Source organism: Ursus arctos, unplaced genomic scaffold (assembly GCF_023065955.2).
Source record: "Ursus arctos isolate Adak ecotype North America unplaced genomic scaffold, UrsArc2.0 scaffold_37, whole genome shotgun sequence".
Taxonomy (NCBI): domain Eukaryota; kingdom Metazoa; phylum Chordata; class Mammalia; order Carnivora; family Ursidae; genus Ursus; species Ursus arctos.
In genome coordinates, this window is record NW_026623053.1 from 25947708 (window position 1) to 25965364 (window position 17657).

The 17657-nt window shown below is 35.2% G+C and overlaps 1 protein-coding gene across 2 annotated transcripts in view; it reads right to left on the reverse strand.

Annotated features, from left to right (window-relative positions):
* Positions 1 to 17657, reverse strand: part of MDGA2 (MAM domain containing glycosylphosphatidylinositol anchor 2) — a 788346-nt gene that overhangs the window by 625947 nt on the left and 144742 nt on the right. The window lies entirely within an intron of this gene.

The following is a 17657-nucleotide window of genomic DNA, read 5'->3' on the forward strand; positions in this document are numbered from 1 at the left end:
CCTAAGAAGATGTTGTTTTTGTGATTTTTTTTTTTTAAGATGAACTAGTGACCTGGATGTATAGCCATGATGAGGAAATGATGACCTATTTTCTCTCTAGGAATATGATGACAATATGATCAAGATAAGTATCTGTTGTCAATAAATAGTAACTTTGGATAATTATTATTTTATGTGTGTACCATAGTTGTTATATAACACATCTAATTTAAGACAAATACTTGAAAGCTATTACTAATTTTCAAAGTCTACAGTAGTCTCTCTTCAAAATCTAACAAAGAGTTACCACACTAGACCACAGAATGATGATAGTATTTTCACATATTCCTGGTAATATCCATTTTTCATTCAATAAATAAGTTCTATTTATGGCAATGACATTGTTTGGAAGTTACATTAAACCAGCAAGTGGAATTGTCTGCAGAGTCTTCAGCAATCTGTGACCCTTCAAGAGCATTTAACCTCTTTGAACCAGGTAGTACAAAAATATAAATTCCTCTTTCCTTCCATTGGTTCTTTGTGCCAAGAACACCCAAACGAGTCTGCATAATCTCACACTTGTCTACAACTTTCACTTAATCTTTAATTTTCCAGTATTAATATATTAATAATGTTGATTTTATTATAATAAACCAAAGATGTCAATCAAATGTGCTGTTGTTTCTGATCTCAAAGCTAGCAGAGATGAACCGAAAATGGAAACAGTTTATTCATTCCTTCACCTATTTTAAAAATTTTATTAATTCTCTATCTCTGAAATATTATACTTTATAAGAAATATACATTTGGTCTTCATCCACAGTTCTTGACTCACAGATCCCAAATACCCTGGAATTTCCTGACTGATGAGAGCAATGGGAACATCTTTTGTTAGAATATTTGGTCTCTTGTCCTTAGTTCCTAAAATTGCCCCAGAGCCATAAAGATGAAATAACTATCTTGTTATTCGTAACAAAACTCTTTACAACACAACTGGGTTTATGTTAATGAGGTAACTTTAGGAAAGCTTATAAGGATGGGGGCTGGTTTCCAGGAGAACCAACCATGAACAGAGAGATGGAATCTTCAGTCCCACCCCCTGCTTTCTGGGTAAAGGAGAGGGGCTATGGTTGAACCAATGAGTTAATCAATCATGCCTATCTAGTGAAGCTCTATAAAGACCTAAAGGGATGGAGTATGGAGAGCTTCCCAGTTGGTGAACACGTAGAGATTTAAGGGAGAATGGCATGCACAGAGAGAGTATCGAAGCTCCTTGCAATTCCCTCATACTTGCCCTGTGTATGTCTTCCATCTGGCTGTTCCCGAGTTACATCCTTTTATAATAAACTAGTTATCTAGTAGGTAAAATATTTCTCTGGGTTCTATAAGATACTCTAGCAAATCAATCAAACCCAAGGCAGTAGTCATGGGAATCTCTGATTTATAGCCACCTGGTCAAAGTATAGGTAACAACCAGGACTTCTGACAGGCATCTGAAACTCAAAGAGCAGCTCATGGGAACCCCCAATCTATAGCCAGTTGATCCTACAGACGTACAACCTAGAGTTGCAATTATCAGTTAATGTAGGGGCAATCTTGTAGGATCCCTTAACCTGTGGGATCTAATACCATCTCCAGTTAGGTAGTGTCAGAATTGAGTTAAATTGTAGGACACTGAGCTGATGTTGAAGAACTGCTGGCTTCATTATATGGAAACCACACCCACTTCCACACTTGGGATTAGGGTACCCCCTTGATCACATTTAAGCACAACATTCAAGTTCAGTTCTTCATATCATATAAGCATTAACTGGACAAGACATCATACCCTTAACAAGCTTACGATATGAGTGGTCACAATATATATGCACAAAGCTATGATTCAGAACAGAAAATGGAAAAGTAACAAAAGAGATTCAGAGAAAATGTCTGGTACTTCAATGGAAGGCAAGATCATTTATGACTAGTTGGCTTTAGTCATTCATCTCAATAAAGGTTAGCTTTTAAGTGATTTTTCATCACTGCTGATAAGTTAAAATACGGTCAATTTGTAATAAGCATTGACTAAAACTCCTTCTATAAGTACTATTATCAAAAACATATCAGAAACTTCAAAAAAATGTTCTGAACCTCACACAAAACCCTACTGAATTATATTAGTAATAACAGAAGTATTATTTCCATGACACTAGACTTATGTAATATATATATATATAGTCTTTTAGTTTATAATTCAAGGTGAGTCAGCTCTATCTTAAAATAATCAAACTGAAAACTTGCATAACACTTACTTTATATGAATCTAGAGAAATTATGTTTCATTTCCTTATTTTCTCCAAGACTGCAGACATTTACCATTTAATTGTTTTTTACACTCTTGAAACCAATTTTGAAAACACTATACCTCTTCTAATAATATTTTACCACAAGAATCATGATAATACAATGATAGCTCTCATTAATGTGCTTCCTACCATTCACTAGTTCTACATTTTAAACATCTATGAAACATTTAATATAATTACCTCAATATTTTCAGGTAAAACTTCTAATAGGAAACCAAAGATAGAGTACTTACAACTTATCCAATTATTTCCCCATCTCAGAAAGATTTCAATAGATATGTACAATATTTTTATATTAAAATGTGTCTGGAACACTGGTAGATTAAAATCATCTAAAATAGATTTTAAGTGTTTGTTTAAAATTATATCTCAAAAAGTAACTCTCAAAAATTTTTTAAATACTACATTGGAATATTTTCTTATCCCATTGATAGTTAATAACACTTAAATTACTCTTCTTTTTCTTATTACCAATACATATGATACATCCAATACAACTTATGATTTGAACACTTTAAATATAAACTGCAAGGCTTCGGAAAGAAGGCCATCAAGCTGTCACTCAAGAGAAAGACAGAGATACGGTTCACTGTGAAACATATGTAATCAAGTTTTATAGAAATCCATGTAAGGGGTGTTATATAAACTGAGTTTCCCTAAAACTCATTTCATAATGACCATAGTTGGGTAACTATCCTACTATTTTGAAACTATTGCTGATGGCCAATGCTATATTTTTCAAAGGATCATGAACAAATTTTAAGAAAAACATTTGATAATACTGCTATGGTAAATTAGGTACCATGCTATTTTGATTTTATCTATTAGTCCTCCACAGATAATTGCCTAGTAAGCCATATCAACCACATTTGGAATCAGACAACCCTACTTTCAAATCACATATGCCCTATTTATCATCTTCATGGTTTTGAACAATTGTACTTACTCCTCATGGCCTCAGTTTTCTTTTCTTTTCTTTTTTTTTAAAGATTTTATTTATTTATTTGACAGAGAGAGAGAGACAACTAGCGAGAGAGGGAACACAAGCAGGGGGAGTGGGAGAGGAAGAAGCAGGCTCATAGCGGAGGAGCCTGATGTGGGGCTCCATCCTATAACACCGGGATCACACCCTGAGCCGAAGGCAGACGCTTAACCGCTGTGCCACCCAGGCGCCCCCATGGCCTCAGTTTTCTATCCCCAAAAATGGGATAGAACGACTATCCTTATTACCATGGAATGGCATTTGTGATGATTAAATGTTATTTTATATCTAATGTAGTTGAGTGACTAGTCAAGTAGTTTTATAGTACATGTAATGAGGATGGTGGCCATTCAATAGAAGGACATAAAAATTACCATTGCTTCATGCCCATATTTCCAGATTGTTTTTCAAAAGAGGAAACAAATTTGCATTCTCAGTAATGGTGTATACAAATGTCCATTTCATTGTTCTTTCAAAAGCACTTGAGTTACATCATTTTTGTTTTAAAGATTTATTTGTTTGAGAGAGAGAGCACACGCACAGCAGAGAGAGGCAGAGGGAGAGGGAGAGGAGAAGCAGACTCCTCGCCCAGTGCAGAGCCCCACATGGGGCTGCAGGCAGGGCTCCACATGGGCTCCCCGTGGGGCTCAATATAAGTACCCTGAGATCATGACCAGAGCACAAATCAAGAGTCCCATCGCTCAGCAGACTGAGAAACCCAGGTGCCCCTGAGTTACATCATTTTTAAAACATTTGTTAATTTGGTGGTTGAAAAATCACTTAAAATTTTAACTTCTGAAAAATTAATGAGATGCCATATTTTTCAAAGGTTTATTCAATATTTGTATTTTGAGGTAAATTGTTTCTTCAAATACGTGGTACATTTACTAATCGGGACATATTTTTAGTATTTATATACTAGATATATTAATAATGTGTCATTTTTTTCTTTTCTGAGTCAAAATTTTTTGATCCATATGAATGAATGAATGCTTGTAGGGAATTTTTAGGATCACAAGGAGATGGAACAAATAGTATCCTCATTACCTATTTATTTTTTATAAAATTCTAACTTTTAGTTTTGAAAAAGTAAAGATAGAAAATTAATGTAAGGCATTTTCAAAGGAAGACATTGGATTTGCATTCTAATTGGATTAAATACACTGACATACCCTCTTTAAGTATAATAATCTCAGTAACATGAAAAGCTTGAAGTTTGCATCAATTATTTTTCCACAGGTCATTTTTGTTTCATAAACTTAGCAACCCTAAAAATTGTTCGTTGAGAATGAGATTTGACTAATCTTGAAATTTTAAATATCAAGTACCTCAACACATAAATTCAGTTAAAAAAAACAAGTCACGCATTACCTCTCATTGACTTGGAGAGGGATTTGGGATAATTAATCGACTCTGTGCTTCAATTTAATAGAGGGCTTAAAATTTGACTTTATATTCTACGAATTATATTCAATTGAAACAAAAGGACAGTAAAATTCAAATTTAAAAATAATGGTATTAGTGTAAAATTACTAGTGTTGTTAGAATATTTTTTCTTTTATGATTACCTTATCAGAACATTCTCTTTAATTTGATTATTATCTAAGAACTGTTACCACTAATTTCTGATGTATGCAAATCTGGGGAAGCTATAAAAATACAGGGTCAGAGTCTCTTGAAACTGAGAATAAATTACAAATACTAACAAATAGGTCTGAACTATTGGTGGAGATCAATAGAAAAATACAAGGTAATTCACAGTAATGCATTTTTTACATTATTTTTCTGGTAAAAATTCCCTTAAGTAAGAATCAGTTATAATATTCTCTTTGGGGTTCTCTTTCCAAAAGTTAAGTAATTACCCAATAAGCTCCATCGGGAGAAAAGAGCAAATGGCAGAAGGAGCACAGATGAAACAGGGCATGGACCAGGATAACCGATACAGTAATTATAAATCTCTGAGTTTTCAAGCAACATCTGGATACCAGCATCTCCTACATGTACCTTCTTTTGCTGCATTTCCATGGAATATTTGGAGGCAGTTACCCCCTCTTATTAATTCTAACAGGTTATCAAACCTGTTAACTTAGCTAATATTCTTACTGCAAAATGCTGAGCAAAGGGCAAACAAAAGCTGTTTATCATGAAGCTGTTACTGGAACAATACAGATATAGAACATCCTGAGCTCTTCAGTCACATTTGTACCATTAGGAAGGAGTTCTCATCCTTAGTCTAGTGTTATAAATACATGTGCTCACCATGCCTTTCCCACCATGGTAGACACAAGTGAAACAGTGTTTCATAAAGGAAACAGAAGACAAAGTCCCTTCAGGAATTCACCAACAACGTATCCATTAAAGATACACTCTTAGGTCAGAAAAAAAATAATGGCATTATTTAAATTATTATTAAAAGCACTAGAACTAGTATTTCCACAGTAGCAAATGAAATATGAAATAAAGGTACCTAATGCTTAGCAAAATAAAAATATTAAGAAATAAACATGTTAAGACTTACACTGAAAGATGGAAAAATAATGGGGTGCCTGGGTGGCTCAGTCAGTTAAGCGTCTGCCTTTGGCTCAGGTCATGATCCCAGGGTCCTGGGATTGAGCCCAGTGTCGGGCTCCCTGCTCAGTGGTGAGTCTGTTTCTCCCTCTCTCTCTGCCCCCTGCCTGCTTGTGCTTGCTCTCTCTCTTTCAGTAAATAAAATCTTAAAAAAAAAAATGGGAAAATGTTGTTATAAAGAGAATGATTCCAACACAGCAGTTTTTGGCATACAAACATCCTGTGTATCATTACATATTTTGGTCTGAAAACTTAAAAAAAAAAAGTTTTCTTATTCATTGTCATGACATCACCATTCACAGTTTATGAAACCACAGTTTATGAATCATGTAGCAGGGAAGGAGTCGTCCAGGATTTTAATACTTAACAATTTGGCACTTTTTCTCTTGGGTAGGATTTCTTTTCATTGTATCATGCGCTAATATGTTCATATTTCTCCAAGATAACTAATCCTAGTCCATTTTTAAAACCAAAGGTGTATGTTCATTATTTAGGCATATTTCTTCCTAATCATTCCAGCTGGAGCTGGTCCATAATATAATAGAATAAAGTTGCATAAAAGTGCCTGGCTTTCTTCCCACTGGTTGGTCTTTGCTAGACTGAGGTATCTAAGGCCAGTAGCAAATCCGAGAGTACTGGAGATAGGAAGAGGAGTTCTGTCCTTTATATGTAGATCTTGCATATCTTTATTTACTGCTGGAAAATTGACAAATTATTTTATATTTCTTGTCCAATATACAAAAATAGTTTTGCCTTCTCCTATTCATGCAGAATTATAACCAATCAGATTAAAGTCTTTCTACCTATAGCCACAGTATACATAAACTCTATTTCTGTCTATTCTTCTAGACCAAGAAAGTGTTTTACGAATCGTGAGCAGATAATTAATCAATTTTAATGTGCATTGCTAGAATCTGAAAAGTGCGGTTGCACCACAGCTCCCTACCAGTGTCAGCCTATATTCCTATAGCTTCCAGCAACAAAGATGAGCATGGATTGGCTATTCCAAAGATAATGAGAGGAATAAAAGCCACAATGGGAGCAGAACCTACACTTACCTTTCAATGAGTTTTTGTACTTACTAAATCAGGACAGCCAGGAACTGCCTTCTGAGAAAAGGCAGTTCATAGGCACCACAATTCCAGGCTTCAGAATTTACAAATAGATTTTCTTTTTCAATAAGATCTAATTTAGTCTATGAAAACTGTGCATTATCTGGTTTTGTGTTCTGGCATTTATCTTTGCCCAGATAACCACAGGGAAATACACACCTATATTTAACTCAGAGATGAAAGAAAATGCGAAATTTAGTGGTAGACAGTATTGGAAAATATACCAATACTGAAAGTGTTTAAAGTTGTGTGTGTGTGTGTGTGTTTTCATCTGCAGGTATAGTCTACCAAAAAATCATTTGTGGATGGTCATAAACCATGAGAAAATACACATGAAAACATGTACAATCACACATAAGTCTGAGGCTGCTACCACTTTAAATTTAGGGCAAAACCTACATGGTACAAATTTCCCCATACCCTCCCAATGACTGAACTCCTTGGTTATTCTACAAGTTCTCTCAAAAGTTAAATTAATCCTGTGACTGAAGGACCATTTAAAAGTCTAATCCAGTAATAGGAATTCCCTCTCAATTTAGATTATTTTGGATGTTACGATTGTGACTAGGAGTCTTCTCTATTTGTTGGGGTAAAAAAAAATTAAAATTACAACAGAAAATAGATCAAAACTGGTAATTAAGAATATATACTCATTTAGGGGCGCCTGGGTGGCTCAGTCGTTAAGCATCTGCCTTTGCCTCAGGGCGTGATCCCAGGGTCCTAGGATCGAGCCCCATATCAGGCTCCTCTGCTGGGAGCCTGCTTCTTCCTCTCCCACTGCCCCTGCTTGTGTTCCCCCTCTCGCTGGCTGTCTCTCTCTCTCTGTCAAATAAATAAATAAAATCTTAAAAAAAAAAAGAATATATACTCATTTAGATATGTGAGCTAGAAAGTCTGAAACAGTACTTCATTAAAAATCAAAATTCAACCCCTAGTACCAAGGTTACATTATCAAAATACTAATTAAAGAAACTAGGGCTTCTTGGAGAAATAGCTGATTTCTGGATTAGAGCAGGATACATAAAAGATGAGCCTAGGACATGTGTTGGTAAACATGGAAGTTGCCAGAACCAAGCAGAAAGGGCTTCAACTGATTCAAGATGGGATAATTTTAGCATCAAAAGGAATCATGACTACAACTGATTAAACACATCACATCAAACATTTAAAGATTCATATATTCACAGTGATACTAACAAAAGTTAGAACCAACTCATTATAATTCAAGTTAGTTACAACCAACTTATTATCCTGAAAATTGGTATATAAAGGGACTATACCGTAATAATAATAATCTGGATAATGAGAGAGAGTTCTTCTTTATTAAAGATTCCAGATAAAATATAAAAAGTAATAGAATTAGAAGAATGCTATTCTGTAACTCTAACGAAATAAGAGATCCAGGTAATAATCATCAGTGAATTTTATTAGACTAAATATTGATGGTGAATTTATAATGCAGAAATAAGGGTAACAAACTCTGAAACTACTGATAAATTTTAGCATCACCAAAAGTGGGCTTTTTGATAGGATGCAATATTATAAAATCTGAACTTGAATATGATCAGTCCTCTGGATGTAACTACCAGTTTATAGGTAATAGGTGAGAGCAGAAGAAGTTCCATGATGCCATGAGAAATTACTCAAATCCAAAATGTGGAACGTTCTTCAGGACAAATGAATTACTTTGATCAATGGCATTTACAAAAAAGAGATGGATACAATCCATTATAGGATAAAAAAGAAATCACAAATTAGTATAATGTGTGAACATTTGTTTGGCTCCTGATTTGAACAAGCTAATTCTACAAAGTTACTTCAGAGTTAAATAAGGAAATCTGATTAGAAACTGGGGTATTAGACATTATTAAGGATTTTCTTAGTGTAATAATCATGTTAAATGGATTAACTCCTTATTATGGTTGAATTGTGGCCCTCCCAAAATGATAAGTTGGAGTCCTAATCCCCAATCAATAACTCAGAATGTGGTTTTATTTGGAGAGAGTTTTCACAAAGGTAATCAAGTTAAAATGAAGTCTTTAGGATGGGCCCTGATCCAATAAGAATGATGTCATAAGGGGGAAAATTGGGACTCAGAGACTGACACACATAGAGAGAAGACCATGTAAAAAGACACGGGGAGAGGATGGCCATCTACAAGCCAGGAGACAGTCATGGAGCAGTTCCTTCCCTGGTGCCCTCAGAGGGAGCATGGCCTACTAACATCTTGATTTCAGACTTCAGCCTCCAGAGCTGTGAGAAAATAAATTTCTATTGTTTAAGTCACCAGTTTGTTGTATTTTTCTTATGGCAGCCCTACTAAACTAATATACCACTTAAATTTCCTTGTTAGTTGGAAATACATTATGAAGTATTTACACATGAAATGGTGTGATGTGTGAGATTTCCATTAAAAAATCTGGCACACACAGGGGCGCCCGGGTGGCTCAGTCGGTTAAGCATCAACTCTTGATTCTGGTTCAGGTCGTGGTCTCAGGGCCCTAAGATGGAACCCTGAGTTGGGCTCTGCACTCAGTGGGGAATTTGCTTGGGATTCTCTCTCACCTCTCCCTCAGCCTCCCCTATTTTCTCTCTCTCTAAAATAACTAAATCTTTAAAACAACAACAACAAAAAAACCTGGCAAGTGTGTGCTGAGAGAAGAAATGAAATACGAGTAGAAAACTCCTTTTTAAAAAGATTTTGTTTATTCGTTTGACAGAGAGAGAGAGAGCATAAGCAGGGAGAGCTGCAGGAGGAGAGGGAGAAGCAGGCTCCCTGCTGAGCAGTTAACCTGATGCAGGGCTTGATCCCAGGACTCCAGGATTATGACCTGAGCTGAAGGCAGTCACTTAATCTACTGAGCCACACAGGTGTCCCAGAAAACTCCTCTTAATTATTGAAGCTGAGTTAAGTGTACATACAGTTAATTGTATTATATTGCTTTATTTGGTGTGATTTAAAAGGTCCACAAGAAAGAGGAAAGGAGAGGGGAGGGGAGGGAAGAAAAAAGAAAATCAATGCTTAGGACATGAACATACAGCTGAAATTAAGGATGCCTTCCCAAACTCCATTTTGATTCATGTATACAGGATTAAAGCATGAAACCAATGAATCAAGCCAGAAAAATGCCATTCATTAAGTTTTATGATGACAACTTATATCAAATCCATTCCTTTTATAATATTGGTAAGCCGACTCTAGCAATTCACATTCCAAAAAAGTTTTTACGAATACTATGAAAAAATTTAGATATTTTATGAATCCAACGCAAAACATTAAATATGAAAGACACTTTTCTAATTAACAGTTATTTTATGAAGAACATTCCTGGGTGCTTCAGAGAAACCAAAAACATTTTTAAAATATAGAGATTCAAGTTTAAACTCCAAGACAATACTGAGCTATCTGACAATTCTCCACTGCGGTTATGGGCTACACTGAAAAGAGGTATACCATTCCCTCTTTTTTTAATATACGAAATATAAAGCTGTTTTAAAATTTTAACGATAATATAGTGGATAGGTAAGCACCACGTTCACGATTAGTTTCAGGAACAACCAAAGGGTCAGAGAGAAAAAAAATGCCTTATTTAAAAGCCACATTTAAATAACTTAGTAAAAACAGTCTTATATAAGGAATATGATTAACAAAATTAATTGATTCATCACGTTCCGACTACACTACTCTCTACTATCTCAAACCCATCCCAGGTTCTTAGCCCTTTTTTTTTTTTGTCCCTCTCTGGATGCCAATCCTGATATAGTCTCTGGAATATGTCTGAGTAGTACTGACATTTAACGCCCTGTTTACCACCTTCTTTTTGTATTACTTACCTGTGACTCGCTTTCAGAATGTGGTTAGCCTGTGTGCAGTGTGTGAATACTTAGTTCTAGGTTTTGTTTCTAAATAAGGGTACCCTTTATAGGTCCTGGTGCTAAGAAGAGATGTATAAAACATGTAAGCCTAAGATGTTCTTAATGTAGTTTACATGGAAACTTTATGATGCTCTTTAATATTTATTCTAAAATAAAACCAATATATCTGAGGTTAAGGGAGGTACCTCCCTTAACTCATTCCAAAAAAAAAAAAAAAATTTAAACCAACTCTTCAAGATTTTGGTGCTTTAACTGGTTTAGTGATTTCATTTTTTCACTATTTCATTCTGAAAATTGTCTTTTCAGTAGATAGTCCCAAAATTGTTCTTTGGACATGGAAATCATTTTTGAGTACTGGATTATAAACTAAGAAACTGCTACACTCCGTGGTTCTGATAATATTCATAACAGGTGGGAAATACATATATATGTATCTTCAATGCTCATCTTCTCTAGCCTCCCTCATATTATACCATATCATATTATAATCTGAGAAGGAGAATGCACGGATGGCATCTGTCTTATTCATACTACATCTCCACACCTAGAAAATGCCTGTTGCATCACCAAGCACTCAATAATAAATGAATAAATAATCTTCCAGTGACTATCTAGGTTATTATAATCCTAGAATATAAAAAAAAAAACACCTATGGATTTTTTATGCCATTATTTCCAAAGTGCAGACTAATCTGTCCTTATTTCAATTAAACTCCAAATTTCAATTTATAGTACAGTCTTTTGTGACATTAATTCAAAATTAATGTTGGAATATGATTGGAATTGGAATCCAGGGTCATTTATTTATGGAATAATTCTCAATCTCTAGAAAGGCCTTCATTTACTCTGTGTATCCCCATTATGTGTCTTGTTTACAATTTTTTCCCTTTTGCTGAACCCAAGTTTAAAAAAAAAAAATAGTCACCTTACTCCTGTATTCACTGAATGAATATTAAGCAGAAATGATACACAAAGCACACTTTTCTCAGTGGAGTGGTAGAAAATTATTACTAGGACAAAGGTTACATTATCTTTGAACAAATAGCTTGTAGGAAAAGTAAGACATGCACATAAATAACTAATAAAATGTAGCTTTTAGTGGTGAGAAAGTACAGATAAAGAACAGGGCAGTTCAATAGATTCCTACCGGCTGGAATGGTCAGCATATCCTTTGTGGGGAAGGCAGCACTCAGTTTGAAGTGCTTGGACAAGCGGAGTTTGGATGTCAAAGAGTACATTCAAGTGGACTGACCACAATGACCAAGGGCATAGAACTGGTGCTGATGCATGAGATAAACAATAAAAGAAATACTGAAAATAGAACTGATGAAGGACAGAGTACGCAGCCAACTGTCTCCTCCAAAATCTATTCTTCTCTTGGCCACCCATCTAGAAACTCTATTTCCTGACCTTCAGCTACATGTGGCCATGTGGCCAACTTCTTGTCATGGCGCACAGATACCCATGCTGTGTGCAAATCGCTTTTTGTTGCTTTAAATGTAATTCTTGCCCTAAATTTTGTTTCTCTCACTTTCTCTTTCTCATGGCTGGAAGTTTCTGGCATTTGAATAGGTTTCATGAACACGTGTGAGAAAAATGCTCTAAAATATGGAGCCACGGGAAGAATGGAACCAAGATCCCTAGATGATTTCCAGAGCAGAGCCAGGCTAGACCCCTAACATCCAGACTTTATGTTGTGGCCTTGGAAGCCAGGCTGTTTATAGCTTCTTTCTCAATCTATAGTAAGTAGAGGAAGAAGAAATAAAAAAGCAGTTAATTTTTAACTAAGCAGTTAATGCATCTACCATGTGCCATCATATGTGCTTCCAAGTATTCCGTTATAATTTGATATACATTTGTTGGCAGTTGTGCATGTAATGAAGTGAAGTAATGATAGATTACAAAATCAAATCAGTTAATATCACAAAGCAGAATATGAAAGAGGGAAGAGAGTGGGAAACTAGAGAATTCAGAATTGTGGCTACAACAGATGATTAATCTAGCTGTGATTTTAGCCTAGGACAGAACAGAGACTGGTCTAATTTTCAAATTAGGCAACACAAAATAAGGAAAATGACTTAGAAGAGGGAATTATTAATATAGTTCATGAAAAAAACTCAATAGTGAGTTTAAAAATCAGAAGAGGAACTAGCAAGAATATAGGATTGACAAGTCAGTTTAGAAACCCTTTGCATGCTAAGTGAAATAAGTCAAGCAGAGAAAGACAATTATCATAAGGTTTCACTCATTTGTGAAACATAAGGAATAGCAGGGAGATCGGTAGGAGAAGGAAGGGAAAAATGAAGGGGGGGATAAACAAAGGGGGAAATGAACCAGGAGAGACTACAGACTCCAGAAAACAATCTGAGGGTTTGGGGGGGGGTTAGGGGGATGGGCTAGCCCGGTGATGGGTATTAAGACAGGCACGTATTGCATGGAGCACTGGGTGTTATACGCAAACAATGAATCATGGAACACTACATCAAAAACTAGGTATGTACTGTATGGTCACTAACATCATAATAAACAAATAAATAATTTAAAAAAAAATTTTTTTAAAAGAAACACTTTGCATAGAAGTAAGTTGAGAAAATAAGCTCAGTATAAAACCAAATGTAAACAGCATACAAGCCAGGCCAGATCTGAATAAGGAAGAGGACAGGATTTCACTTATCCATGTCTGATCCTAAATAAAAAGGAGCTGATAAACCTCTCACTTTAAGTTCCTTTCAAGTAGCTGTAACATGTTAGCTATAGATTATCGGACAGTAGAGGAAAGGTGCTGAATAGTGATTTCAACTTTTCCCTAGTGATAAAGGTAACACATTATTCTCTCAGTGTTCTTTATACCTAAAGGACTCTTTCCAGATAATATTCACATCGGTTTTATCTTCATTGTCAGAACTGCCTAAATAATTCATACAAAAATTTTGTGGCTGCCAAGATTACATTGGTGACTGACAAAATTAAATTTTGGCTTGAAGTTTACTGCCTAGGTTGTTGCTCTTTACTCCATCCCGACAAAGAATCAGAACTGAAGTAGTGATTGAAACAGTGATTGTAAATCTAATGTTGTCCAACTCATCCTTCTGCCTGAATCCCTCTACACCTCTCTTGATAAGTCTTGCCTCTGTCTAAACATCACGAGGGACTTCCTGACCTCAGTGAAAGAGAATCCTAGTTTTGAATAGCTCTATTTGTTAGGAAGTCTTCCTGATAGAGTAGTGTAATCATTTCAATCCTCTATAGAAGGTTCCCAATATAAAGATCATTCTTTTCAACATGACTACAATTCAAATATTCAAAGACAGTTATGTCTCCGATAAGTCTACTTTTCAGACTGAACATATCCATCCTTAAACCATTCTGCAGACCTCTAGAACTAGGGGGCTACAAAATTAAAAGAGAGTTTGATCAGTGCAGAATAGTCAGGAATAATTTTTTTATCCATTATGATCAAACCATTATGCTAAAGCCAGTTCAATATTTTGCTACCCTTAAAACTTACCAGGGGCTCTTCCTGTATAACAACAAATACAAGAAAATTACTCATTTAAAATTATCTGGTCTTTTAAAAATATGCTGCTGTTGTTAGTTTATATGTGTGAAATTAAATTTTTAGCTAAGGAAAAGACTTTATATTAATTCTTATTCAATTTCACCTTGATGGACTCATTCTAATGATTCCGAACTATTGAGAAAACAGGTGCATCCCAATCTTGTACCCAGATTATTCATTACTGCTTTATCTGCAGATTTTACCATGCTGCTAGCAATCTCCCTTTCAAAATAATAAATGAGAAATTTTTAAACAACAAAATGGAAAATTAAATCCAGGAGAATGGCACTGAATACCTCCCTCTATGATGATGTACATTCATTCATAAGATCTCAGGTATGGCCATTCAAGCTACTTATGAAATTACCCTAACGTATTTTGTCATCCAGATACTACTTCTCCATATTAGTCAGGTTTTTTCAAAAGTCATTTTGTTATATAATGTGCTTAAACAGCAATGCACCAGAGAAAAGAGAATGCTAGAAGAGGCTTTGTGGGACAGGGTGGGGTTGAGTGTGGATATATATAATAAAACCCCTAGAATGCTTTCTCTGGAACTAAGGAGAACAAGTTAAAGATACCAGTTTGGGGATTATAAACATAGTGGTGATACCTGACCATGGCTCAGATCATTCAAGGGAAGCAGTGTTCTGTAGGGAAGAGGGAGGCTCAGGGAGTCCCTGTATTTCAAAAGTGGGGAGGCAATGAAATAGGGAAGAAAGGCATATAGTGAAAAAGGCAGAGTTTTCCTTGTCTAACTTGTTGCTCTAAATAAGACTCAAAAGAAGCCCTTTTTGTCAACAATTTTATAAATCTCATCTTATTTTGTTCTTCAGCCTTTCTCATATTAGCTTGAGAGTTTATTTTCTACCTCGCTGTCTCTTTTAAAAATCTGACATAATCAGCACCACCTCAAATAATCTTGTTTCCTTTAGTTATTCCTCCTCCCCCTTTTCTTTTTGGAACCGAAGAGAGATGTCATTCAAGTGATGTAAGGACAAACGGGAAGCCCTCCAATGACTTCCCATTGTTACTGCAGTAAAATCCAAACTCCTCGCGGTTGTCCGTAAGTCCTTACATTACCTGGCTCCTGCCTTTCTGACCTCATCACATCTTACCTTCCATCAAATATGCCTTCCTTCTGTCCCTGGCATGCTGCAATGTATTCCTGCCTAAGGGATGATGCACTTGTCATTTATCCAGTCTGGTATGTGAGTGCTCTGTTCCTATAATTTGGATCTCAGCTCAGATGTTATTTTCTTGACCCAAACAATCTTAGCTAAAGCTCACTCCCCATACAAGACGTCCCTCTCTATTCCATTGCCCCATCTTAATATCCTTATGGCGGATATCAACATCATCTACAGTTTTCTTATTTTCATTGGTTTGATTTGTTTCTATCAATCCACCATGAAGTCAAGGACTCTGTTTTATTTATTGGTATATTTCCAGACCTTGCAGTAGTACTGACCAGGTAGAAAGCTATCTGTAAGCAAAACACATTAAAATGAGTTAAAACAAATGAAGCCAATTGATAACTGTGGCCCAATGGAAACCTCATTACTGGTGAAAAGGAAACTGAATTTTGAAAGGCTGTATCATAAACTGAGTATCAAGTATGTCTACAGAAAAATATAACAATTTACAATACAGAGATCATCTATTAAATATTTAAATATTTTAAATTATTTAATGTGCAAACAGTTAACATGTAGGAGAGTTTTGGTTTTATTTTCATTTGCCCTTTCTTGACTGTTTCAACCTTTGTAGATCATGACATATACTTTCTTGAAAATAAAAATGTTTCCACCAATTTTTTTTTTTTACTTATTGTATACAGGGAAGAGAGAAAGCAATGGAAAGAAACACAGACTATACACAGACACACTTTTAAATGAGAAATATCAATGCAACTGAGGAAGCAGCCAGTTCAAGCAGGAAGTCTATCTTCATTGTACTGAGGATGCAGGAAAAGCATGAAGATCAGGAAAAAGAAATGATGACCAAGTCTACAGCGAAACAAGTTATGGCTGCACATAATCACATTCACTTCTCAATGAAACAGGGTTTTTTTGTTTGTTTGTTTGCTTGTTTGTTTTTTATGATGAACACCGGCAAGCCTACGTACCCCAACTGTTCTAGACACCTTGAATAGATGAGGACAATAATCCACAAATAATAAAACTTGGGCTTAGTAAAATCCTGTCCAGTAATATGCATTACTGTTTCATGGAACACCATGGGAACTACCAAAAACTGCTCAGTGAACACAGTATATCAAACGATATAATATTTTCTTTTCAAGTTCAGGTAACATACTTAGACACATAAAAGTATTAAAGTATAAAATATTTACTATTTATATCTGACTTTGACCTTCAACAATGAATCAAAATTGAATTGTCAGACTGAAAAAAAAAAAAGGCAGATTTGTAGATTTACTTCTTGTAAATTTTTTTCTCTTGATTTTCTACAATAGAAACATCACTAAAAACTTTGGTATAATAGTAATTCACTAGATATAAACATTTAATAAGATCTCTATCCAGCCATAGTTCAAAATGGCTCATAAAGATTCAAAGAGATCCCAAAATTAGAAGACTACAAAATCATAAATCAAATTATCCGCTTTACTTACTGAAATGGTATCAACCTTTCAAGTGCCAAAGATTGGAATGACTTATGAAGAGATGCCTTGTTCTACCGACATCATAAATCTATCATAGTCTATGCCAAGGTCCATAGTTAACAGTACTTCACCTGTGAAATGCTAATTTAAATCCACAGTTCAATGATTTTCTTAAGAGATGACAGCATAATGTTGAAATTATTGATGTCAGTCTCTTATGCAGCAAATTCCCTGTACAGCTACTCAAAATCCATGGCCTTCTCTCACTGTGGCACGGGTGTCCACCATCTTGGAGGTGGATGAAAGAATGGGGAGAAAATATGGTCCATGTTATCATACTTACTTAACATACCTTATTTTCTAAAGCTCATCACAATTCGAAGTTGACCTTTGAAACTCTGCTTTGTGTCTACACAATGGCATAAAAAATTTGACTAAATGTCATCACAAAGAAAATTTTAATGATACTATATATTCCAAACCTTAATTGTTATACAATTTATGTCATGTACATTTTGGTTAGAACTGTATTATCTTGTCCTGTTGTATTCATTCATTCAATGTTTGTAGTATACACATTTCTTTCAAACGAATCTAACACACTGCA